The 22,109-nt window shown below is 46.4% G+C and overlaps 1 long non-coding RNA gene across 1 annotated transcript; it reads right to left on the bottom strand.

The window, feature by feature from the left end:
• Positions 1 to 18,154: 18,154 nt before the first annotated feature.
• Positions 18,155 to 21,941, bottom strand: LOC140739902 (uncharacterized). Its single transcript, XR_012101767.1, has 2 exons — positions 21,832 to 21,941; positions 18,155 to 21,027 (listed from the first exon to the last, which is right to left on the bottom strand). It is a non-coding gene; the product is annotated as an uncharacterized lncRNA (long non-coding RNA).
• Between the last annotated feature and the right edge of the window lie 168 nt (positions 21,942 to 22,109).

Below are 22,109 nucleotides of genomic sequence, written 5' to 3'. Positions count from 1 at the left end.
ATATAGGCATCGGTGCTCAGTTGATTAAGGGAGCCACAGGGACTGACTGTCAAGGGCGTACAATTCCATTGGGCGAGAATCCATCAGACACAACTCTCACTGGACTACACACTCCATGGTGTGCATTTGCCTGCTCTTCTCACCCAACCTCAGCCCCTTCTTAGGCAATGAAAATGAGGACTGAAGTTTTTCTAGCAGTGCCATATCCAATATTGACGTGAGCGAACCACTGCTATGACCAAATTGGTGGAGCTAGAATTTCTTTTTTTTTGTAATTTATTTTTTATTGAAGTTCATCATCAAACAAACATTTCCATAAGATGTATTTCAGATACTGTACATATATGTCATATTTGCCACAAATCTCCACATAATATCTGTCTGCGGTATACACTTACAGAAAAGAGAGGAAAGAAAGAACAAGCAAAAGGAGAAAACTATGTACAAGTAGGGAGTGATCTTTTTTTACAACATATTCATTGATTTGTGAGGATAAAATCAGGCCTATGAGGTGTTATGTAGTTAAACCATTTTCCCAGTATGATTCAAATTGTTCCAACTTATGATTAACAGATGCTGTTATCTTCTCCATTTTGTAAATGTCCATTGTAATTTCCATTCATGCGTTTAAGGTTGGACTCTCCTGTGATAACCATTTCCTGGTAAGAGTCTTTGTACCAGCCACCGGCAGTATATTCATTAAATATTTATCTCTTTTCAACCATTCTTGAGGTATATACCCAAAATATATGGTCTTACTCTCTAAGGGTATTTCACATTTTAAAATGTCTTGTAGGGCATTGTGTATCCCACTCCAATAGTCTTTGATAATGGGGCAATCCCAGAAAATATGGTAATGGTTTGCATTTTGATTTCCACAATTTTCTCCAGCAAACAGGGAGGTTACTATCATAATGGGATTTCTGAGAGGGTGTAATAAAATATCTTATCAAGTTTTTCCATCCAAACTCCCTCCATTTCTGTGAACTGGTACACTTCCATTCATACCTCCATATTATTGTCCATTCTTTCTCAGATATAATTATCCCTCCTTCCTTCTCCCATTTTGTTTTAATGTATGAAGTCGAATATGTTTTAAGATTTGACAGACTCTTATGCACACTTGAAATGATTCTACTACTATTATCTGAATTATATGCTTTTCTAAATAGCTCTATCAAGCATGTACTTGCCTTGGTTACATTTTTAACCATCCTATTAACATACTGTTGCATCTGCAAATACCGATAAAAGTCTTGTTTTTCTAATAAGTGTTTCTCTTTAAGCATTTCAAAACTGAACAGTGTTCCTTCTTTCATTATATTGCGAAGAACTGTTATTCCTTTAGTTGTCCAGTCCTTAAATCTAGCATCCAGTTTATTCGGTGTAAAATCCGAGTCATATGCACACCATTTAAGAATTCCAATATCTCCCTCTAGTTTAGATTCTTTTATAATAGTTTTCCATATGTAACACTTACCCAACAGGCTGGTATATGTCTAGGGGAAAAAGAGATCCAGCCACACACCAACCCACCTCCCGTACACACAGGTGCTGTGAGAATCGCGTTTATGCCTCGCGCCCGCCCACAATATCAAACCCACAACAAATACCGTTATAAAATACACTTTAAAGAGTTTACTAAAATTAAAAGAGTATTAGGCAATACAATATATATATATATACAAGAAAAAAACAAAAGGCGCCAACTTATCAAAGTTCAGTCAGTTTAGTGCACATCGGTGGAGCTCATCCAGCGAACCATTCGACTCCTCGGTGGTCGTCCTCCCGAAACTCCCACTTCGGACTCCCCGGTGGTCTCCCGAGCGCACGTCCTCCTTCCTCGGCGTCTCCCTCCAGACTCTCCTCATACCCCAAGCCCGCGCAACCCCTCCCCCAAGTTCCCAGCCTCACAAAACACAATAACATTCCCCATTGATTAACAAATGAATACAATTACCATATCAGCCATTCTAAAGCGAAACAACGGCAAGAGAAACTTTTAACAGACAAAGAAGCATTCTTACTCGTAACAAACCAAAGAAGCCCTTTTTAGTAACATACACAGGACATTGTACATTCTCTCCCCACCAGCAAATGTCATGCCCTCATGGCATTACTAGAGTTCCCCAAAGCTTCTTGCAACACCCAAAACCCAAACCAGGTGCAGAAAGCAGTGACATAACTACCCAGAGCAGTAGAAATCACACTCGGTTCTCCTGGTACCACATATGTCAACCGCTCTGGGGGGCGCCTAATCCTCTGGGATCTCCATACCCCTTCTGCCCCCCTGGGCTCCCTCTCCACCTGCGAACCCACTGTCTCGGACACCCCAGGTCTTCCTGACAGACCCTCACCCCCTTCCTCACGGGGGTCCTCCCTCACCTGAGATTTCTCCAGCTCACGCTCAGGCTCCACCCTCTCTCCCACCACTGTTGGCTGCCTCTCCATCTGGCCCTCAAGACCTTCCCTCCTCTCACCCAATTCAGTATGGGAAGGGCCAGGAGCCTCCTCTCCGGGTACTGGAGCACCAGCGAATGGGAACGGGGCCACTCATCTGAGTCGTCCTCTTCCGAATCAGTAGCCATTTCCGGGCGAGGGACCAGTCCCTGCTCTTCAGCAGCGGGCTCTTCCCTTTCTCTGCGCCCTCGCAGAGTCCTTGTACTGGGCGTAACCTCCCACTCTGGCTCCGTATCCACCTGCACCGCTTGACCCAGGGGCAGCAGGTGATTCCGATGGAGTACCTTGATAGGCCCTTTCCCATCCTCAGGTTTCACCCGGTAAACTGGCAGGTTCGGCATCTGGCTCTCTATTACATAGGGGCTGGCCGCCCATCGGTCTGCCAACTTGTGCTTACCAGGGAGTCCCAAATTCCGTAAAAGGACCCGGTCGCCCGGCAATAATTGAACAAACTTCACCTTTCGATCATACTGCATCTTATTCCTCTGATTTTGTTTGGTAGCCGCCGCCTCGGCCAACTCGTACGCCCGCTGTAACTCCCTCTTCATGTCGGACACATACTTTAGATGGGACTTCCCGGGTAATTCACCCACTTCACCCCCAAAACACAAGTCAATGGGCAACCTTGCTTCCCGCTCGAACATCAGATAATTGGGCGAATATCCTGTAGCATCATTGCGAGTACAATTGTAACAGTGAACCAATTGTCCAATATGACGACTCCACCTGCTTTTCTGCCCAATCTCCAGCGTCCCGAGCATATCCAACAGGGTCTGGCTGAACCTCTCTGGCTGTGGATCTCCCTGTGGGAGATACGGGGTAGTCCTGGATTTCTCAACCCCAAGCATAGTCAGTAATTCATGGATAAGGTGGCTCTCAAAGTCCCGCCCCTGATCGCTATGGATTCACCTGGGAAGGCCGTAATGAACAAAATACTTCTCCTATAACACCTTCGCCACTGTCATCGCCTTCTGATCCTTAGTGGGAAATGCCTGAGCATAGCGAGTGTAATGATCGGTGATGACTAAGACATTCGCGGTGTTGCTGGTTTCAGGCTCAATCGACAGAAAATCCATACATACCAGGTCCAGAGGTCCCGCACTCTGCAAGTGCGACAGTGGAGCCACCCGGATGCAACGACTGCAGCCCCTACAGTATTCTTCGACTTCCCCCCTCATCCGGGGCCAGTAGAACCGGTCTTTGAGTAATTCATAGGTCTTTTCCACCCCCAAGTGTCCAGAATCATCATGTAGGGCCTGGAGTACAGCCTGCCGATACTCCTCCGGCAGGACCAGTTGCCAACAGTGGGGTTGGTCCAGAGGCGCCGTTACCCGGTACAAGATTTTGTTCTTTAACTTCAACCGAGACCACTCCTTCAACAACAGGGGCATGAATGGGTGTTTCGCCTTCTCAGCCAACGCCCCATCCCCCCTCTCGACCGCTCTCCACACTGTGCCAATGCCCGGGTCATTTTGCTGAGCAGCTGCCACTTCCCCTGGACTCAGTTCCGGCAACTGTTTAGTCCGCAGTGCGGTCAGGTCACAGTAAGCTAGGGGCATGGCGTCGTCAAAACCCCCCAAATGGTCCACGGCTCGTTCCAGCCTCCCTCTTCCCTCGGCCTTCACGGTGATAGCAAACTGACACATCGCCTTCACTCCAGGGGCAGGGACACTCTCCCACTCCTCGTCCCTCTCCTGTTCCCCCGGCTCCCAACGAGACAAAGCATCCGCATCGACATTCTTGCTTCTTGGCCGGTACCTCAGGCTGAAGTCATATACCGACAAGGCCGCCAGCCACCAATGTCCTGTGGCATCCAGATTTGCCGAAGTCAAAATATAAGTGAACGGATTGTTATCCGTTCGCACCTCAAACTTGGCTCCGTACAGGTAATCGCCCAACTTGTCCACCACCGCCCACTTCAGCGCCAGGAACTCCAACTTGTGAGTGGGACAGTTTCTCTCCGATGGCGACAAGCTTCGGCTGACAAAGGCTACCGGCCTCAATGCTTTGCCATGCTCCTGGTACAGAACAGCCCCGAGACCCTCTCGACTGGCATCCGTGTGCAGCACATAGGGCTTCTGGGGATCGGCAAAAGCCAACACCGGGGCCTGGGTCAGTGCCCTTTTCAAAGATCGGAACGCCTCTTCACATTGATCATCCCATCTCGAGCCAAAAGGTTCCGTCGGGTTCCAGTATCCTCCAGCGTCCTGCCTCTGGTCCCCCGACCTTTTCTTTCCCACCGGGGGATAGCCACACAACAGCTGAGTCAACGGGTGACACACTTTGGCGTATCCTTTCACAAATCGCTGGTAATACCCACAGAACCCCAAAAATGAGGGCAGAGCGCCCACTTTCTGGGGTCTTGGCCAGGTGGTCACGGCCTCTATCTTGGTTGGATCAGTAGCCACTCCCTCTCGCGAAATGATATGACCAACGTAGCTAACCGACGACTTGCAGAACTGGCATTTGTCCAGGGAAAGCTTCAACCCTTCTTCATTAAGCCGGCCCAACACCTTCAACAGCCTCTCCTCATGTTCCTCCAAAGTCGATCCAAACACTATCAAATCGTCCAGGTACACCAGCACCTCTAACAGATTCATATCCCCCACAGTTCTCTCCATGAGCCTCTGGAAGGTGGCTGGGGCTCCCGATATGCCTTGGGGCATTCGTTCGAACTGAAAGAACCCCAGCGGGCAGATAAAAGCGGTCTTCTCTTTATCGCCCACACTCATTGGGATCTGGTAATACCCACTTCTTAAATCCAGCACACTGAACCACTTCGCACCGCTCAGGCAGGCCAGCGCATCCTCGACTCTTGGGACAGTATATTGATCAGGGACAGTTCGCTGATTCAACGTCCTGTAGTCAACACACATGCGCACTCGCCCATTCTTCTTCCGTGCCACCACTATTGGGGACGCATAAGGACTTCGGGACTCAGCTATGATTCCGGCCTCCTTCAACTTGCGCAGGTGCTGCCGCACGTCCTCAACATCTGCCGGAGCCAGCCGCCGGGATCTCTCTCGGAACGGGGTGTCCTCCGTCACCCGGATGGTGTGGCGAGTGCTCTTGGAGCAGCCAACATCAAACTCGCCCCGAGAAAAAACAGCTTCCATCTTCAGCATCTTCTCCACTAGCCTGTGTTTCCACTCCGGCGACACAGGGGAATCCCCGAAGTTAAAGACTTCAGCGGTCAGCTCCCTTTGATGCTCCGATCCCTCCCCGTTAGGGGTCCTCACTGGTGCGCTAGACATTACCGTCACCGGGAACAGATGTGCCAGCGGCATTCCCCTCTTAAAGGTGATTTCTCTTGCCGTGGTGTTCCTGACACTTATAGCTATACGCCTCGCATGTACCACCCCTGGTCTCTGCACTTCGGGCCTCACCAGCGCCCCCGCCGGAAATCGTGTCTCCCCTTCAAGATCGTCCGGGGCGTCTACTAACAGGGCTTTGCCCGTCGGCACTCCTGGGAGTCCCCATCACTAGTGCTACCTCCCCGGGTCGGATCACCTTGGGCCTCGCCTGCGTACACCACACCGTCCCGCGTTTACACTCCGGGTCCAGTCCTAGTGAGGCAACCCCTTCTTCGAACACTGCTCAAAACACTGGATGCACCGAGAGGGTCTCCAGAAAGTCTTCCCCCGCTTTCTCCTTACAAGCTCCCAGGAGCCGTTGCACAACGGGGGAATTAGTCCCCACCAGGAGGGCAGCACCACCAGTTTCCACCGGGTCAGGACACACCAACACCAACGTCTCAATAGCTTTGGACACTCCCACATCGCCCTCCGAGAACTCCAATCTCACCGATAGGTACCCATCGTACGGGTAGTCACCCTCGCTCACACCCCAAATCTGCAGGGCGTCAAATGGGGTTACGGGCAAATGCTTTAGATATTGGTGGTAGAAAGACCGGTACAATAAGGTCACCTGCGATCCCGTATCCAGAACGGCTCTTGCGTAAACTCCCTCTATCCGTAGACCCACACTGGCACGGGGTCCTACCAGCCCATCTGGAATAGAGGGGTGGGCACCCGGTGGTCCCCTGGCTGATCTCTGGGAACGTGTTCCTCCAGAGGATCCAGTCCGTTCCCTCACTGAGCCTCTCCTAAGTTTCCCGACACCTCCCCCTTCTTAGTCGCAGGGGGGCTTGTCCTCCGCGGAACTCCTTGTCTCTCACAATCCCACCTAAAGTGTCCCTCCTCTCCACAGCTATAGCACACCCTTGGACGCCCACAGTCCCGCCTGAAATGCCCCTCTTCTTCCCAGGATGACTCCCACTCCCAACCCACGGCACTGGTCGCCCCTGAGAGTGGGTACCTCCCCTGTCCCTCCCCTCCAGAGAGCCACTGAATAACTGACTCATTCTCACGCTAGCCACATCAGGCGCCTTCACTACCCCCCGGCGCCGCAGCCCCGAGAGCATCCCCTCCATCCTAAATATGTACTCGGAGAGCTTTTCCCCTCTCCATTGTTCCAGGCGTTGGAACTCTGCTAAAAGCAGCCAGGGTTCCCCTGACAACCCAAACACTCCCTCCAAAACTTCTATACATTCCTCCACTGAGGCCCCAGACTTTTCAGCTTTCCACTCCCGAACTGTTTTGGCTGCTAAACCCCTCAAACTTCCCACCAATCGCTGCCGCTTCTCCCCCTCCGAGCCTGGCCACTCCTCTAACATCAAGGACGTATGCTCGATCCAGGTCTCATAGTCCACCTCCCCGTCCGGAGTAGGCTTGGCTCCGGAGAACACCCCCAGCTTCAGCCCTGGCCTCTCGGCCACTCCCACCAGGGAGTTAAGTGCGGCTGCCAGCTCGGAGGCTTCCACCCTACCTGGGGAGCGGGGCCTAGTCACGACTCCCTCCTCCCTCCTCCCTTTGCTAGTGCCTGCCACCTCTCTGGGGTTTTCCTCTAGCTCTAGCTCCTCCTCTGATGTCTCCTCAGCCTCATCCTCGGAGAGAGTGTGGAGCCCCCACAGCCCCTCCTCCCCCGGTACACTGACCGTCGCCGGCAGTTCCAACGTCCTGAAGTCAGCACTCGTACTAACCAACACCCAGCTAGATTCCATCTCTTTACCACACCATCTAGCTACCAATTCTACCTACCCCATACCCTTCACCAAACTTAACCCCCGCACTACCGCGTCTCCCGAAACTCGAAAATCCATTCCGCTCACTACGCATGCGTACTGTACCGGTACACCTTCAAATCTGCACCAGCGAACAATTTTATCTCTCTCCATTTCCGCTCACGACCTGCGCAATTCCACAGCCCCCTGACAATCCAATCCCGGACCAGCACCCCACAAATGTAACACTTACCCAACAGGCTGGTATATGTCTAGGGGAAAAAGAGATCCAGCCACACACCAACCCACCTCCCGTACACGCAGGTGCTGTGAGAATCGCGTTTATGCCTCGCGCCCGCCAACAGTATCAAACCCACAACAAATACCGTTATGAAATACACTTTAAAGAGTTTACTAAAATTAAAAGAGTATTAGGCAATACAATATATATATATATACAAGAAAAAAACAAAAGGCGCCAACTTATCAAAGTTCAGTCAGTTTAGTGCACATCGGTGGAGCTCATCCAGTGAACCTTTCGATTCCTCGGTGGTTGTCCTCCCGAAACTCCCACTTCGGACTCCCCGGTGGTCGTCCGAGCGCACGTCCTCCTTCCTCGGCGTCTCCCTCCGGACTCTCCTCACACCCCAAGCCCGCGCAACCCCTCCCCCAAGTTCCCAGCCTCACAAAACACAATAACATTCCCCATTGATTAACAAATGAATACAATTACCATATCAGCCATTCTAAAGCGAAACAACGGCAAGAGAAACTTTTAACAGACAAAGAAGCATTCCTACTCGTAACAAACCAAAGAATCCCTTTTTAGTAACATACACAGGACATTGTACACATATTTTAAGAGTCCATTTCACCCATGGGTTATCAATAGTATTTATGTAACTCTGTAGGTTGTTATCAGCCAAAATTGCCTGTATGGGGGTGGGAAGTACCCGCTCCTCAATGTTTTTCCATTGAGCGTCATATGATGGGTTGCACCAACATATCACAGCTCTCAACTGTGCTGCAAAATAATAATCTCTAAGAGAAGGTAGGCCCCATCTCTCCTTTTCCTTGGCTAATTACAAAGTTTTGAGACAAACTCTAGGCCTTTTACCTTGCCATACATATCTTGATAACATCTTGTTCCATTCATTGAATTGATTTTGGTTAACCTCTATTGGTAGGGTCTGAAAGAGATATAATAGTCTGGATAATATATTCATTTTAATGGATTCAATCCTTGAACTGAGACTAAAGAAGGGAATTAGGTTCCATCTTGTTATATCTTCCTTAATTTTTTATATATAGGCTGATAATTGCATTTTGATAGATTTGCCAAATCTTATGGCATAATGATACCCAAATATTTGAAAGACTCTGTTTGCCATGCCCGGGGATATCTACTCTTGGTGGACTGTAGTTATATGAAAGTAATTGGGTTTTATCTATGTTGATCTTGTATCCTGATATTTGACCATATTGTTCAAAGGATTGCATCAATTTAGGTAAAGAGTATGTTGGTTGCCCTAAATAGATCAAAATGTCATCCGCATAACAGGCCAATTTATGCTCTGTCCTAATAATAGTAATTCCCCTGATATCTTCATTTTGTCCTTTGCATTGAGCTACTGGTTCCAGATATAATGCGAAAAGTAGCGGTGACCATGCACAATCCTGTCTTGTGCCCCTTTCTAGGGTAAAGCTATTTGATAAATATCCATTGATTATAATCCTAGCAGTAGGATTGTCATATAGTGCCTGTATAGTTTTAATAATTGTGTTGAGCTAGAATTTCTAAGACTTTCACCCTTATTTCTACAGTGCACTAGTTAATGCAAGATGGTGCACTATCTGGGAATGCAAGTAGAAAAGGCAGGTTTGGAACCAGACATGGAAATGGGAGGAAGCCTTTCTGCCTCTTGAGAATGTCTTGCTCTTCATTTACACCATGATTAATTTATACCTGTAACTCAGATCTCAGATTCATTTATTTATCACATGTACATCAAAACATACAGTGAAATGTGCCATTTGTGTTGGCCTCAATACCTCCTTTTGCATCTGGATCTTCGATTTCTTGCAGACCCGTTAGTTCGGATTGGCAACAACATCTCCTCTACAATTTCCATCAACGCAGGTGCATCTCAAGGATGTGTGCTTAGCCCCCTGCTCTACTTGCTTTATACTTAGGTGAGGCTCTGTCTGCAGGACCCTCTGGCCTCGATCATTGACCATGGTCTTCATCCACAGCATTTGCCAACTCAGCATCTGTCCACAGGGTCACTTGCCTTCTACTGCAGAGCTCTCTGACTTGGGCTCCAGCCTAGCCTCTGATCCCCCTCATCCCTGTGCCTGAACCCTAAACTGACCTCTTACTTCCCTGCTATCCCCAAAACCATTCCTACAAACCTCAAAAAAAATCTAATGCTTTTCCTAATGCATAAAAAACCCAACCTGATATAAAAATCTAATCATCACTGTTTTATACAGACGCCTCCATGGCAGCTTTCCTGGGACTGCGAGTCTCAGATTCTCACTGCCCTTTGAAGGATGAGTCAGTTTGAGACATTTCCTGGAATGACTCAGCACTAATTTTCTTATGTTCCCTTGTTCTGGACTCTCACACAAAATTAAGTAGTTCCTCTCAATCTAGTCCATTTTCATCATTTTTCATATTCAACTATCCTACAGTTTTATCTTCATTAATCAAGAGATTATAAACCTAAGGTATACACATTGCCCTCTCAATTTAACTCTTTTGATCCCAGTATCACTGGTGGAGGAACCACACCTTATACTCCGCCTGGGTACTCTCCAACCTGACGGCATAATGTTGATTTCTTCTTTTGGTGAACAAAAATTCCCTCCCCACTTTGACCTTTTACTTCTTCTCACCTGCTGTTTCTTCCCCCAGGTCTCCTCGTCCTTTCCTTTCTCCAATTGTCCACTCTCCTCTCCAATCAGATTCTTTCCTCCCTAGCCCTTGACCTTTCCCACCCACCTGCTTCACCTATCACCTTCCAGCTAGCCTCCTTCCCGTTCCCCCACCTTTTAATTCAGGCATCACACCCTTTCCCTCTCAGTCCTGAAGACGAGTCTCGGTCCAAGACGTCCACTGTTTACTTTTTTCCATAGATGCTGCCCAGCCTGCTGAGATCTTTCAGCATTGTGTGTGCATTGCTTTGGATTTCCAGCATCTGCAGATTTTGTGAATGTGTAATGTACCCCCTGAATGACCACTCCATCCTTCTTATTACAGGTCTCTCGATGCAGTCTGAAACAAGCTCTACACAACCGAAACTAAACTACTTCTTCTTCAAATTCCATTTTCCTCATCCAATGGTCTTCATTAATATTTTTGTGCCTGATTACCAACTTCTAATAATTATTTCTGCGTCTGCATTGTTCCTTGTTTCTCACCATTCAGTGAACACTCTAATTGAATTTTCACGTCCGTGTAGATGACCTCATACTTCCCAACACGGAATACCATCTGCCGTAGTCTGCCCTCTCCCTCACCTAACAATATTACTTGGTGCATGGTGCTGCATGGTAAACACCACCACATGAAGTAGTTGAGATGAGTTTATCAATATAAAGGGAAGAGGCACATATGGAGAGAAAAACAGCCCTTCTGGAATGGAGTGAAGTGAGAAGAGACTAGGACAGAAGATAAACACCAGCCAGGGCCATTTGAGCTAATTGAATTGAATTGACTTTATTACTTACTTATACACGAGGAGTTAAAATCTTTATGTTACACCTCTGTCTAAATGTGCAATGTGCAATTTATAGTAATTTATAATACATAGTAAAGTATGCACAACAGGGCAGTCAATATAACTGGGCTGCCGGTGACGGTGGTGGAGGCGGATCCAGTTGGGTCTTTTAAGAGACTTTTTGGATAGGTACATGGGAGCTTAGGGAAATAGAGGGCTATGGGTAATTTTTAAGGTAAGGACATGTTCTGCACAGCTTTGTGGGCCGAAGGGCCTGTATTGTGCTGTAGGTTTTCTATGTTCTATAACATAGAAATACAGTTGAGTCAGCATGAATTAATCAGTCTGATGGCCTGGTGGAAGAAGCTGTCCCAGAGCCTGTTGGTCCTGGCTTTTATGCTGCGGTACCATTTCCCGGATGGTAGCAGCTGGGACAGTTTGTGGTTGGGGTGACTCAGGTCTCCAATGATCCTTGGGGCCTTTTTTACACACCTGTCTTTGTAAATATCCTGAATACTGAGGAGTTCACATCTACTGATGCTCTGGGCTGTCTGCACCACTCTCTGCAGAGTCCTGCAATTGAGGGAAGTACAGTTTGCCTACCAGGCAGTGATACAGCCAGTCAGGATGCTCTCAATTGTATCCCTGTAGAAAGTCCTTAAGATTTGGGGGCCCATACCAAACTTCTTCAACCGTCTGAGGTGAAAGAGGTGCTGTTGTACCTTTTTCACCACATAGCCAGTATGATTAGACCACATGAGATCCTCGGTGATGTGTATGCCAAGGAACTTAAAGCTGTTCACCCTCACAGCACCAGATCCATTGATATCAATAGGGGTTAGCCTGTCTCCATTCTTCCTGTAGTCCACAACCAGCTCCTTTGTTTTTGCAACATTGAGGGAGATTTATTCTTAATGTTGAGTTTTCTAAGCAATTTTGAAATCGTCAGGAAACAGCTCTGAGGTCCCTGGGTGCATGGCTGACTCAGAGGCTACAGCCTCACAGATCACAATACAAAGAACTCGTGCCACCAAAGTCCCAACAGGCCACTTGTGAATGCCGGCAGCCAGCCTGCACACTTTCTCTACCCACCGGGGAAAGAATAATTGGTTAAACATCCCACTGCCTGAAACAAAGGAACCAGCATAAAGTAGGTTCCTGGTGCCAGCACAACGCACGCTGGACTAAATTAGCAGATGGTATTGGGCTTTGTCACAGCACTGTGTATTTATGAGCTGCAGGTAGCCACTCCACTATTCCCAGAAAGAATGGAGATGGTTGAGTAATTCTCTCCCCCTGCTGAGAGAGACTGGAGTTGATTTCAAGCACTTCATTTATCTTGTGTTAACGTTCCACTAGCTAACTTCATTTTGCTGAAGAAATCATACTGTTTTCATATGGGAAGGCGGTTTCAATCTTGGTCATTTGAATATAATAGAAAGGAGCAGAGTTATTGTCCTTGTCCCCTCAAGTCTGTACCATCATTCAATAAGATCATGGCTCATCCTTTATAGAAACATAGAAAACCTACAGCACAATACAGGCTCTTCGGCCCACAAAGTTGTGCCGAACATGTCCCTACCTTAGAAATTACTAGGCTTACCTATAGCCCTCTATTTTTCTAAGCTCCATATACCTATCCAAAAGTCTCTTAAAAGGCCCTATCGTATCCGCCTCCATCACCATTGCCGGCAGCCCATTCTACGCACTCACCACTCTCTGAGTGAAAAACTTACCCCTGACCTTCTGTACCTACGCCCCAGCACCTTAAACCTGTGTCCTCTTGTGGCAACCATTTCAGCCCTGGGAAAAAGGCTCTGACTATCCACACGATCAATGCCTCTCATCATCTTATACACCTCTATCAGGTCACTTGTCATCCTCCATCGCTCCAGGGAGAAAATACTGAGTTCACTCAACCTATTCTCATAAGGCATTCTCCCCAAACCAGGCAACATCCTTGTAAATCTCCTCTGCACCCTTTCTATGGCTTTATCTCAAATCAATTTTCCTGCCAGGTCTCATTCTCTTTTTTTCTCCCAAGTATACAATGCTGTTTTGACCATGGTCTTGGATACACTCAAGGAATGAGCATTTGCAGCCTGCTAGTTACTGAATTTCAAAGATTCATAACCCTCGGATTGAAAAAAATGGCTCTCTTTTACCTTTAATTTTAAGGATTAAAGATGAGCTTTATTTACTACACGTACAGTATATTTGCATACAGTGAAAAGAGCCGTTGCCATCAATGAAAAAACAGTCCGAATATGTGCTGGCACAGCTGGTAAATATCGCCACGCTTCCAGTGCCAACATTGCATGCCCACAACTCACTAACCCTAACTTTAACAATATGTCTTTGGAATTCAGGAGGAAACCAGAACACACGGAGGAAACCCACGTGGTCGTGGTGATTACATACAAACTCCTTACAGACAGAAGCGGGAGTTGAATTCCAATCGCTGCTGCGGTAAATTGTTATCAAATTCAAGTTTGATTATCATTCAACCATATATGAATATAGCCAAATGAAACAGCGCTCCTCTGGGGCCAAGGGACAAAAGCACACAGCACTTATTACAGAAAAAACATGCAGTCACGAAGAAAAAAGAATAATACACCCCAAGTTTCTGCGTGGCATGACATGAGAGGCCCTTGCTCTCTCTCTCACACCACGTCAGGTCTCCTCTCATAGGTGACTGCTATAGACTGTTGCATCGGAGGTGACCCCACAGCCTGGGCCCTGTCCTCGTCACAACTGAGGCAACACAGCTCCCCTGCCCTCAGCCTCGCCAAAAGGATTAGTGAACTGGAGTTACAGTATTCTACGTTACCAATATCCAGCACGGACTTGTGATCACAAGGGAAGCATCCAAGATCACTCACTCCGTTTGCTGGATGGCGCACCATCTCTTATAATGGGATGCAAGAAATCCAAGCGACAACACAACAACAGTAAGTCCAGCTCCATCGCTATCGAGCAACTCGCTGATGGGATAGTCCTGCAGTACTTCATGTTCTTAGTATCTAGCAGTGAGTTGCAATCGTAAAAAAGACTTACAAGATGAACGATGGCACCTTTGATTGGACAAGGCATGGTTGCTGTGTCATCTACCGGCTCTAGTGTTGCTTTGAAATTTTGGAATCGCACCAAACTGTCTCAGCATCTACTCCTTTGGACCGTCCAAGAAACATCGAAAATTGTAATAAGATCACATATTCTTTGAAATTTTAAAGAATATTGACTTCTCTCCTCAACTATTTTCTGCCTTCCAGAGAAGAAATCCTGGAAAGCACTCCCTCCAGCGGAGGAATATTCCACCCCATCTCTGTCGTGCGAGGTGTACTTTGGCATTCACCAGGTGACCATGGTGTCTTTTGATATTCATCAATCCTGATAACGTTCAAAGTTCAAAATAAATTTATTATCTAAGTACATGTACAGTATGCCACCATATACAATCCTGAGATTCATTTTCTTATGGGCATTCAGAGTAAATGCAAAAAAACACAATGCAGTTAATGAAAACCTGCATACAACAGAGATGGACAAAAGCCAAAGTGCAAAAGTCAACAAACAGTGCATATAGAACAAAATAATAAATAACTAAGCAATAATATTAAGAACAAGAGTTGTAGAACCCATAAAAGTGAGTTCATAGGCTGTGGAAACAGTTCAGTGTTGGGGTGAGTGAAGTTAAGCCTCAGGTTCAAGGGCCTGATAGTTGAGGGGTAATAACTGTTGCTGAACCTGTTGGTGTGGGACCTGAGGCTCCAGTACTTTCCTGGTGGCAGCAGTGAGAAGAGAGCATGGCCTGGATAGTGGGGGTTTCGGCCCAAAACATTGACTGTTTATGCCCCTCCAGGATGATACTGTTCATCCCAGTTTGACAAAAGAATAAACCAGGGAAGGTAGTGTGCCCGTGGCTGACAAGGGAAATTAGGGATAGTATCAAGTCCAAAGAAGAAACATATAAATTAGCAAAAGAAAGTGGCACACCTGAGGACTGGGAGAAATTCAGAGACCAGCAGAGGAGGACAAAGGGCTTAATTAGGAAAGGGAAAAAAGATTATGAGAGAAAGCTGGCAGGGAACATAAAAACTGACTGTAAAAGCTTTTATAGATACGTGAAAAGAAAAAGATTGGTCAAGACAAAAGTAGGTCCTTTACAGTCAGAAACAGGTGAATTGATCATAGGGAGCAAAGACATGGCAGACCAATTGAATAACTACTTTGGTTCTGTCTTCACTAAGGAGGACATAAATAATCTTCCGGAAATAGTAAGGGACCGAGGGTCTAGTGAGATAGAGGAACTGAGGGAAATACATGTTAGTAGGGAAGTGGTGCTAGGTAAATTGAAGGGATTAAAGGCAGATAAATCCCCAGGGCCAGATGGTCTGCATCCCAGAGTGCTTAAGGAAGTAGCCCAAGAAATAGTGGATGCATTAGTGATAATTTTTCAAAACTCCTTAGATTCCGAATTAGTTCCTGAGGATTGGAGGGTGGCTAATGTAACCCCACTTTTTAAAAAAGGAGGGAGAGAGAAACCGGGCAATTATAGACCAGTTAGTCTGACATCGGTGGTGGGGAAAATGCTAGAGTCGGTTATCAAAGATGTGATAACAGCACATTTGGAAAGAGGTGAAATCATTGGACAAAGTCAGCATGGATTTGTGAAAGGAAAATCATGTCTGACGAATCTTATAGAATTTTTTGAAGATGTAACTAGTAGATTAGATAGGGGAGAGCCAGTGGATGTGATATATTTAGATTTTCAAAAGGCTTTTGACAAGGTCCCACACAGGAGATTAGTGTGCAAACTTAAAGCACACGGTATTGGGGGTATGGTATTGATGTGGATAGAGAATTGGTTGGCAGACAGGAAGCAAAGAGTGGGAGTAAACGGGACCTTTTCAGAATGGCAGGCAGTGACTAGTGGGGTACCGCAAGGCTCAGTGCTGGGAACCCAGTTGTTTACAATATATATTAATGATTTAGATGAGGGAATTAAATGCAGCATCTTCAAGTTTGCAGATGACACGAAGCTGGGTGGCAGTGTTAGCTGTGAGGAGGATGCTAAGAGGATGCAGGGTGACTTGGATAGGTTAGGTGAGTGGGCAAATTCATGGCAGATGCAATTTAATGTGGATAAATGTGAGGTTATCCATTTTGGTTGCAAGAACAGGAAAACAGATTATTATCTGAACGGTGGCCGATTAGGAAAAGGGGAGATGCAACGAGACCTGGGTGTCATTGTACGCCAGTCGTTGAAGGTGGGCATGCAGGTACAGCAGGCGGTGAAAAAGGCAAATGGTATGTTGGCATTCATAGCAAAAGGATTTGAGTACAGGAGCAGGGAGGTTCTACTGCAGTTGTACAAGGCCTTGGTGAGACCGCACCTAGAATATTGTGTGCAGTTTTGGTCCCCTAATCTGAGGAAAGACATTCTTGCCATAGAGGGTGTACAGAGAAGGTTCACCAGATTGATTCCTGGGATGGCAGGACTTTCATATGAAGAAAGACTGGATCGACTAGGCTTATACTCACTGGAATTTAGAAGATTGAGGGGGGATCTTATTGAAACGTATAAAATTCTAAAGGGATTGGACAGGGTAGATGCAAGAAGATTGTTTCCGATGTTGGGGAAGTCCAGAACGAGGGGGTCACAGTTTAAGGATAAAGGGGAAGCCTTTTAGGACCGAGATGAGGAAAAACTTCTTCACACAGAGAGTGGTGAATCTGTGGAATTCTCTGCCACAGGAAACAGTTGAGGCCGGTTCATTGGCTATATTTAAGAGGAAGTTAGATATGGCCCTCGTGGCTAAAGGGATCAGGGGGTATGGAGAGAAAGCAGGTACAGGATTCTGAGTTGGATGATCAGCCATGATCATACTGAATGGCGGTGCAGGCTCAAAGGGCCGAATGGCCTACTCCTGCACCTATTTTCTATGTTTCTATACCTGCTGAGTTCCTCCAGCATTTTGTGTGTGTTCTTTCAGCTTATGGCTTGTCCTTAGATTTTGGCCGTAGAGGTGTTGCAAAAGGTTCAGTAGAGGGCAGCAGAGGCAAGTTTGGGTCTTTCATGCTCTGTCACCTTTGTAGAATCATCTTACAGGAAGGCAATACTGAAAACCTCAGTATAGGTCGTGTGGATTTCAGAAAGTGAATAGAGCAAAAAATACTTACGTCTTTAATGTTTCCATCAAAATACCCTGAAGTGTTTTACAGCCAATGAAATACTTTTGAAGTCCAGCCCAGTTGGCAGTCATCCTTACCTTTCAGCAGGGTTCTGAGACTGGACTAGTTGCAGCAGGCACCTCAAAACTTTGATGATTGGTGCTTCCTCCGCAAAGTTCTTCAAATACACTGGCCAGTTAACAAACCAAGATCAGTTTCCTACCTAGGCCAGCATCGAGATTCTAATCACACACAAACAGTTTCAAAGTTTGCATGCCTGAGATTGGGCATTCTCCTTTGAGCTGCTCCAGAGGCAGAGATAATCAGGAAGAGAAAGGAAATGATTTAATGATATCCTCAAAGCCTTATTTAAAAAGAATAACATCATCACCAATTTCCCTGGCCCCAAAAGTGAGTAGCAACTGAGACAGCGATGAACGTCTCAAATTCTTTCACGGCGAGCTCAAGGTACACCTGTGAAAATGATGAAAAGGAGGACATCTCTCTAAACTATCCACCCACCCGGCCCTCAAGCACTTTGGGTTTCATTTGTGGATGACACATTCACACTTCAAACCCACAGAACTGGAACAGAAAAAGTCATTCTTGACAGAAGGGACGAGATGTAGAAAGAAGCGAACACATCAGTCAATTTGTGCATAGTGAGGTTGACAGTGTAAAGCGGCAATGGCTTTGTACTCGGTTTTAGTAACGATAAACAGAAAACAAGCCAAACTCAGAATCAGATTTATTATCACTGACATACATCATGAAATTTGTGTTGTTTTTGGGCAATGGTACAGTGAGTCACAAAATCACTATTTTATATAAATAATAGTGAAAAAGGCAAATAACGAGGCAGTGTTCATAAGTTGATAAACTGTTCGGAAATCTGATGGTGGAGGGGAAGGAGCTGTTCCCTAAAACATTGAGCGTGGGTCTTCAGGCTTCTGTACTGATGGTAATAAGGAGAAGAGGGCACATCCTGGATGGTGAGGGTCCTTAATGATAATGACGTCTTCATGTCCTCAGTGGTGGGAAGGACAATGCTTCTGATCAGCTGGCTGAACCTACAACCCTCTGCAGCCTTTTACAACCCTGCTCATTGGAGGCTCCATACCAAGTGGTGACAGTAGCAGTCAGAATGCACTCCACCACACATCTGCAAAAATTTGCAAGAGTCTTTGGCGGCAGACCCAATCTTCTCAAACTTCTGATTAGGTAGAGCTGCTGGTATGCCTTCTTCATGATTAGAACATAGAATAGTACAGCACAGTACAGGCCCCTCGACCCACAATGTTGTGCCGAACCCTTAAACCCTACCTCCCATATAACCCCCCAACCTTAAATTCCTCGATATACCTGTCTAGTGGTCTCTTAAATTTCACTAGTGTATCTGCCTCCACCACTGACTCGGGCAGTGCATTCCACGCACCAACCACTCTCTGAGTAAAAAACCTTCCTCTAATATCCCCCTTGAACTTCCCTCCCCTTACCTTAAAGCCATGTCCTCTTGTACTGAGCAGTGGTGTCCTGGGGAAGAGATGCTGGCTGTCCACTCTATCTATTCCTCTTAATATCTTGTATACCTCTATCATGTCTCCTCTCATCCTCCTTCTCTCCAAAGAGTAAAACCCTAGCTCCCTTAATCTCTGATCATAATGCATACTCTCTAAACCAGGCAGCATCCTGGTAAATCTCCTCTGTACCCTTTCCAATGCTTCCACATCCTTCCTATAGTGAGGCGACCGGAACTGGACACAGTACTCCAAGTGTGGCCTAACTAGAGTTTTATAGAGCTGCATCATTTAGCGACTCTTAAACTCTATCCCTTGACTTATGAAAGCCAACACTCCATAAGCTTTCTTAACTACCCTAACTACCTGTGAGGCAACTTTCAGGGATCTGTGGACATGTACCCCCAGATCCCTCTGCTCCTCCACACTTTTAAGTATCTTGCCATTTACTTTGTACTCTGCCTTGGAGTTTGTCCTTCCAAAGTGTACCACCTCACACTTCTCCAGGTTGAACTCCATCTGCCACTTCTCGGCCCACTTCTGCATCTTATCAATGTCTCTCTGCAATCTGTGACAATCCTCTACACTATCCACAACACCACCAACTTTTGTGTCGTCTGCAAACTTGCCAACCCATCCTTCTACCCCCACATTCAGGTCATTAATAAAAATCACAAAAAGTAGAGGTCCCAGAACTGACCCTTGTGGGACACCACTAGTCACAACCCTCCAAACCAAATGTACTCCCTCCACCACGACCCCCTGCCTTCTGCAGGCAAGCCAGTTCTGAATCCACCTGGCTAAACTTTCCTGGATCCCATGCCTTCTGACTTTCTGAATAAGCCTACCATGTGGAACCTTGACAAATGCCTTACTAAAATCCATGTAGATCACATTCACTGCACTACCCTCATCTATATGCCTGGTCACCTCCTCAAAGAACTTTATCAGGCTTGTTAGACACAATCTGCCCTTCACAAAGCCATGCTGACTGTCCCTGATCAGACCATGATTCTCTAAATGCCCATAGATCCTATCCCTAAGAATCTTTTCCAACAGCTTTCCCACCACAGACGTAAGGCTCACTGGTCTATAATTACCCAGCTATCCCTATTACTTTTTTGAACATGGAGACAACAATCACCTCCTTCCAATCCTCAAGTACCGTTCCCGTGGACAACGAGGACATAAAAGATCCTAGCCAGAGGCTCAGCAATCTCTTCTCTTGCCTCGTGGAGCAGCCTGGGGAATATTCCATCAGGCCCCGGGGACTTATCCGTCCTAATGTACTGCATTACGTCAATTACAGCAATGTGTTGGGCCCAGAACACTTCCCCCTGAGATTTTGACTGCCAGGAACATGAATCTGCCCTCCCCTTGAGCTGCTGACCACTCAATGAAGATTGGTATGTGTTCTCCTGACTTGCCCTCCAAGTCCATGACCAGTTGGTTGGTCTTGCTGCTGCTGAGTGCAAGGTTGTTGTTGCAATACTACACATATACAACAATTCATCTCTGTGCAACAGGAGAACAGACAGTAGTCTGTTTTATTATTTATTGCACATTGGTAAATTATTATTATGTATATTATTATCCTGTACTTTATTATTAAAGTCTGCACACTGCTAAGTGTGTTTTTAAATGTTGCTGCTGTAACGAAACACTTTCCCACTTGGGATCAATAAAGAATTTATTAATATTATCAATCCAACCTATCTCCTGTACGCCTCCTCTTCACCATCTGAGATTGCCAACACCATCGCCGCATTTATAGATGGCATTTGAGCTGTGCTTCGCCAGTCATGAGTGTTGCGAAAGGGGCAGTGGGCGAAGCATGCATCCTTGAGGTGCGCCCGCATTGATTGTCAGCAAAGAGGAGCGGTTATTACTGATCAGCACCGATTGCAGTCTCCCAATAAGAAATTGAGGATCCAGTAGCAGAAGGAGGTGCCTGACGCTTGTTGATTTTGACCCGGGGGTGATGGTGTTGAGCTGTAATCAATAAACAGCAGATTGATGTATGTTTTGCTGTTGTATAGGTATTCCAAATCTGAATGGATATCCAGTGAGTCAGAGGGTCAGGCAGCATCTGTGGAGGAAATGGGACAGTTAATGTTTCAGGTCCAGACTCTGCATCTGCAACAGCTGAAGGATCCTGTCCCAAAACATGATTTGTTCATTTTCTTCCATAGGTACTGCCTGACCTGCTGAGTTACTCTAATATTTTCTTTGTTGCTCCAGATTCTAGCATCTGCAGTCGCCTTAGGTATGTTGTTCGAGATGATAGTTCGTAAGGGTATTGTGGTTTTCATTCTTTCTTGAAAACAGCGAACACAGGACCTATGATATTCATCCGAGAGGTGGCTAGGATTTAACATCTCATTGGAAATGGTGCAAACCCGACTGGAGTTAGTGGGACTGCTGTACCGCATTTATCCGTGGAGGGTTTCAGCACTCCCTGTAAGCTTTTCCTCTGTGTATGTGAATTTTATACCGTGACAGAAGATTATCTATTTCGAGAGCTACTTCTTCAGTATGCAACAACGTGACTTGCTCAGTGGCGCTAACAGAGTATATAACTAGAGCATCTCTGCTGGAGAGCTTAGGCTGGTATCAGAGAAATGTTTTAATCAAGGAAGCAAAAGAGCTACGCTGACAGGACAGGAAAGGGTAGTAGGAGAGCAGGCCGTATTTACAGGCAACATTGCTGGTACCACACCATTCTCCTGATGAGTTTCTTCTAAGTACATCAGGCCTCAGAAGCATACAGACCGGCTTGAATCACTGCAGTCAATGACTTTTACATCAAAATCGAGATGTTGCTTTCAAACATCTTTTCTCAGTCTGTGCTAATGCCTCAAATTGATTGTGAAGTTACATTTTTAAAGTTTACCTTCACAAATAACGGCCAAAACAACAAACTCTCGCACTACACCCCCGAAGAAGAATTCTCTGCAATTCCATGACGTCACCTCTATATCACATGCTCCAACCGGAACCAATGACATGGCGAAGAGAGACGAGCTCGGTGATTGACTTTGCCACAGGCCTCTCAGGCACGGGCTTATTGCGTCAAACTGCGTGATCAGCCGCGACCAATGAGAACGGAGGACAGGCGTGGTTCAGGGAAATGGGCGCGGTCACAAACGCACAATGGGCGCGCTTTCTGGC

The sequence above is a fragment of the Hemitrygon akajei genome, chromosome 16 (genome assembly GCF_048418815.1).
Source record: "Hemitrygon akajei chromosome 16, sHemAka1.3, whole genome shotgun sequence".
In the NCBI taxonomy this organism is placed as follows: Eukaryota; Metazoa; Chordata; class Chondrichthyes; order Myliobatiformes; family Dasyatidae; genus Hemitrygon; species Hemitrygon akajei.
The sequence above is the reverse complement of the archived record's forward strand: the minus strand, read 5'-3'. Positions and strand labels throughout refer to the sequence as shown.